The following is a 6000-nucleotide window of genomic DNA, read 5'->3' on the forward strand; positions in this document are numbered from 1 at the left end:
TAGCTCTGAGACATTAGCTGCGGTACAATAAATGCAAAAAATGAGCTCTTAACCATTAGCTGCGGTATAACAGATGCAAAACATTAGCTCTTAGGTATTAGCTGCGGTACAATACATGCATAAAATTAGCTCTTCGGCATTAGCCGCGGTACAATAGATGCAAAAATTGAGCTCTTTTACATTAGCTGAGGTACAACACATGCACAAAATGAGCTCATATACATTAGCTGCGGTACAATAGATACAAAAAATGAGCTCGAATACATTAGCTGCGGTACAATGCATGCAAAAAATGAGCTCTTAAACGTTAGCTGCAGTACAACAGATGCAAAACATTAGCTCTTAGACGTTAGCTGCGGTAATATACCTGCAAAACATTAGCTCAGACATTAGCTGCGGTACAATACCTGCAAAACATTAGCTCAGACATTAGCTGCGGTACAATACATACAAAACATTAGCTCTTACACATTAGCTGTGGTACAATAGATGCAAAAACCCAGCTCTCACATATTAGCTGCGGTATAATAGATGAAAATAATGAGCTCTCTTACATTAGCTGTGGTACAATACATGCACAAAATGAGCTTGTACACATTAGCTGCGGTACAATAGATGCAAAAAATGAGATCTTTTACATTAGCTGAGGCTGGAACACCTTGGCTGGAACACTTTGGCTGGAACACTTTCGGCTGGAACACCTCGGCTGGAACACCTGCACATTAGTAGTACATCAGCTGTAACACACTAGATCTGATACATTAGCTGCGGTACAATGCATGCAAAAAATGAGCTCTTAAACATTAGCTGAGGTACAATAAATGCAAAAATTGAGCTCTTAAATTTTAGCTGTGGTACCATAGATGCAAAAAAATGAGCTCGTACACATTAGCTGCGGTACAACAGATGCAAATAATGAGCTCTTATACATTAGCTGCAGTACAATACGTGCAAAAAATGAGCTCTTAACCATTAGCTGTGGTATAACAGATGCAAAACATTAGCTCTTAGATATTAGCTGCGGTAATATACATGCAAAACATTAGCTCTTAGGCATTAGCCGCGGTAGAATAGATGCAAAAATTGAGCTCTTTTACATTAGTAGAGGTACAACACATGCACAAAATGAGCTCGTATACATTACCTGCGATACAATGCATGCAAAAAATTAGCTCTTAAACATTAGCTGCAGTACAACAGATGCAAAACATTAGCTCTTAGACGTTAGCTGCGGTAAAATACCTGCAAAACATTAGCTCAGACATTAGCTGCGGTACAATACATGCAAAACATTAGCTCTTAGGCATTAGCCGCGGTACAATAGATGCAAAAATCCAGCTCTCACATATTAGCTGCGGTATAATAGATGAAAATAATGAGCTCTCTTACATTAGCTGTGGTACAATATATGCACAAAATGAGCTTGTATACATTAGCTGCGGCACAATAGATGCCAAAAATGAGATCTTTTACATTAGCTGAGGCTGGAACACCTTGGCTGGAACACTTTGGCTGGAACACTTTCGGCTGGAACACCTCGGCTGGAACACCTGCACATTACTAGTACATCAGCTGTAACACACTAGATCTGATACATTAGCTGCGGTACAATGCATGCAAAAAATGAGCTCTTTTACACTAGCTGAGGCTGGAACACCTTGGCTGGAACACTTTGGCTGGAACACATCGGCTGGAACACCTGCACATTAGTAGTACATCAGCTGTAACACACTAGATCTGATACATTAGCTGCGGTATAACACATGCAAAAACTGAGCTCTTAAACATTAGCTGCAGTACAACAGTTACAATACATTAGCTCTTAGATGTTAGCTGCGGTACAATAGATGCAAAAATTGAGCTCTTACATTAGCTGCCATACAATACATGCACAAAATGAGCTTGTGTACGTTAGCTGTGGTACAATACACAATGCAAAAAATGAGCCCTTAAACATTAGCTGTGATACAACAGATGGAAAGAAATAAGCTCTTCTACATTAGCTGCGGTACAATAGATGCAAAAAAAAATGAGCTCATATACATTAGCTGCGGTACAATACATGCAAAACATTAGCTCTTACATATTAGCTGCGGTATAATAGATGCAAAAAATGAGCTCTTTTACATTAGCTGAGATACAACACATGCACAAAATGAGCTCGTATACATTAGCTGGGGTACAATAGATGCAAAAAAATGAGCTCATATACATTAGCTGTGGCACAATACATGCAAAAAAAATGAGCTCCTATACATTAGCTGCTGTACAATGCATGCAAAAAATGAGCTCTTAAACATTAGCTGCAGTACAACAGATGCAAAACATTAGCTCTTAGACATTAGCTGCGGTACAATACCTGCAAAACATTAGCTCAGACATTAGCTGCAGTACAATACATGCAAAACATTAGCTCTTACACATTAGCTGTGGTACAATAGATGCAAAAATCCAGCTCTCACATATTAGCTACGGTATAATAGATGAAAATAATGAGCTCTCTTACATTAGCTGTGGCACAATACATGCAAAAAAAACGAGCTCCTATACATTAGCTGCAGTCCAATACATGCAAAACATAAGCTCTTAGACATTAGCTGTGGTACAATACATGCTAAATGTTGCAGCTGCTCCGAGGCACAGAGAGCAAAACGGGGTGAATTGCATCAAAGTCTTTATTTGGCCAACAATGATCAAAATTAGCCTCTCCTTCTGGCCCGTGCCTCCGCTGCAGAGAATCTGCTGCGTCTCCGGTCTAGCTCCACTACAAACTCTGTGAGGCGTTCAGGGGCACTCAGTAAATTACAACACCACAATATTAACATTCACAATAATAACAATGGCACCAAAGACAATACAAAAAAATGTTGTGGGGTGTCTGTGAACCATTTATAATTAATTAACTCTTACTTAAACTGTACATTTGTCTAATTGGAAACTACTAAACCTCAAAATTGTCAAATTCTCTCACACTCTCCCCCACTTAAGAGATGTCGTCCCGACACTTAAATGTACCTGCTCAAGTTTCTATTATAATGAACCAAATAGTATGGGATGGACAGTATTTTAGGTCACTACCCGTTATGAGTAACTCAGACTACCGTGCACTGCAGCTGTGTATACCCCCTGACGCTTGCTCAGATGTTATTACAAGTCCAATACATGTGTAAACATAACCAAACCATTTGACCATTACTTTACATAAGGGTATTGCATCTTTTTCCCATTTCATTCACCAAGAAAAACAATTACCCAAGTACCACAGTCTTAAACCATAAATCGGCCATCAATCCATGAGTACACATTTTTTTTTTTTTTTTTTTTTAACTCATATACCTGGAGGATAAAGTGTGAAGAGTTTCAACAGTCTTATAACATGAATACTTCAGTCTTAACATGTCAACAGTCTTTTTGTTTACCAAGGTCGCCAGTAACCATGAACACTTAAACCTTTAGTTGCAACGGCTCGCTCAGTAAAACTTGGTTGACCCAAAGTATTATAAGTCAGAGTTTGTGGTTTCTTTCTGTCTCGCTTTGGATAAGTACTCATCTGCTGTGTTTCTTCCAAAGATTCAGAATCTGAACCACTGTCCACATCTCTCGCATCCTCAGTCTCCTCAGCGTCCTCTTCTGGCAGTTGAGCTGGGATGGGGTCCTCCTGATCATCATCAGCGATTTGAAAAGTCTCATTTTGTAGAAGCTCATCCCTGTCCAGCAGTGGAATGAACTCTGTCGCAGTGGGGTCCAGTGCAGGTGTCTCGTGAGGCTCAGGAACAGTCCATGTAAAAACAGCATCTGATAAATCTTCATCTGACTCCTCCTCACTTTCCACCTGCTGCGCTTGTCTCATCCGGGTTTTGTCATTTTTGTTTAAAAGTCTTTTCTTTGTTTTTGTTTTATCTCCAGTCTTGTTTGTGTCTGCTGAGACTGGGAGAAAATCACAAGGCAATAACATGTTCCTGTGCATAACTCTTGTCCTGCCTTGGCCGTTTTCTGGCACCAACTCGAACACGGGACTGTCCTCACCCTTCTGGTTTTTGATGACATAAATGTTGTCTTCCCAGTAGGAGCGGATTTTGCCAGGACCTCCCTTCTCAGTCACATTTCTCACCAGGACACGACTGCCGATTTTCAATGGTGGCCCATACACTTTCTTGTCGTACTGTGTTTTACCTCGCTGTGACGATTTGCCTGCATTTCGGGTGGCGATGTTGTAGGCTTCTGTCATCCTTTGCCTCCATTTGTCAACATAGTCCTGATAAGGGCCTGGGCTGTCCTGCTGTTCAATACCAAACAGAAGATCCACAGGAAGCCGTGGTAGCCTACCAAACAGCAAGAAGAATGGAGAGTAGCCCGTAGACTCATTAACAGTACAGTTATATGCATGTATGACTTTGGGAAGGTGGCTTTTCCAGTCTGTTTTCTGTTCTTCTGTTAGTGTCCTTAGCATAGAGAGAAGAGTCCTGTTAAACCGTTCTGTTTGCCCGTTTCCTTGCGGGTGATAAGGAGTTGTGTGTGACCCTTTAATACCTGACAGGTCTTTCAAATGATGCAACAGTTTGTTTTCAAACTCTCTCCCCAAGTCGTGATGCAGTTTCTCCGGGAAGCCAAACCTAAGGCAGAAGTCATTAAACAGTCTTTCTGCTACAGTCTTCGCTGCTTTGTTAGTTGTAGCATATGCTTGAGCAAAGCGAGTATAGTGGTCCATGACTACAAGAATATACTCGCAACCGCCTTTGCATTGTTCAAGATGCAGAAAGTCAATCGACACAATCTGAAATGGATGAGTAGTTTCAATGCTCTGCATGGGGGCACGTGCTTGTCTGTTTGGTTTTCTTTTTTTCAAACACTCACAAACATTCATGACAAAGTGCTCAATGTCCCTTTGCATTTTCGGCCAATAGAAACGGTCTCGAGTTAAGTTTATTGTCCTTTCTGAGCCCAAATGACCCATCTGCTTGTGTAGTTCATTTAAGACAAGGGGGTGGTACACAGCAGGAAGAACCAGTTGCTCTTTGTGTTGCGTTTTTCTGAACAAAGTCCCATCCTCCCTGATACACAGTTTACTCCACTCCCTGGCAAGTGCCTTGAACTCTGAGCTCTCGTTTTGAATCTCATGTGCAGCAGGTTTTCTGTTTTGTTTCACATAACTGTACATTTTACCTATTACAGGGTCTTGTTGCTGAGCTGCACAGATCTCCTCTCTGGGTAAAGGCTGAATAGTGTCCAAAAGTCTCTCTGCTCCTGCCTGTTGCTGAAGAGCATCAAATGAAACCACACTAAACATTGGCGTCTGCTCCGTTTGCTGCACCAGGATGCTCTGCTGTGTAGCTGTTACAGCATCCTGACTGACTGAATGTGTACAGTGTCTCATATAGTCCTCAAAGTCCATGGGCATCCTGGATAACCCATCTGCGTCTGCATTTGTTTTCCCTGGCCTGTACTTTATAGAAAAGTTAAAATCTGCTAACTCTGCCACCCAACGTTGACCTGATGCATTTAGCTTTGCAGTAGTTAAGACATAAGTGAGTGGATTATTATCTGTATAAACCACAAAAGATGGTGCATGAAACAAATAATCCCTGAACCGCTCACAAATAGACCACTTAAGTGCTAAGAACTCCAATTTTCCTGCATGCATATGGTAGTTTTTCTCAGGTGGTGTTAAGGTTCTAGACCCATAAGCTATCACTCTTAGCTTACCATTGCTACGCTGATAAAGTACAGCTCCTAATCCTGCCTGAGAAGCGTCAGTATGTAACACAAAAGGTTGGTTCAGATCTGGATAACCTAGGACAGGCGGATTAGACAGTTTATCAACCAGGTACGACAAAACTTGTTGATGAGTCTCAGTCCATTTGACAGGGGCAGACGAGGGTAGCTGTCCTCGGTTCTGCTTGTTTTTCCCTTTTTTAGTCTTTTTCAATGTCTTTGCATCCTGTGAGTCTTGAACAGATGGACCAGCAAGAAGTTCATACAAGGGCTTGGCTATACGTGAAA

Source organism: Amphiprion ocellaris, chromosome 1 (genome assembly GCF_022539595.1).
Source record: "Amphiprion ocellaris isolate individual 3 ecotype Okinawa chromosome 1, ASM2253959v1, whole genome shotgun sequence".
Taxonomy (NCBI): Eukaryota; Metazoa; Chordata; class Actinopteri; family Pomacentridae; genus Amphiprion; species Amphiprion ocellaris.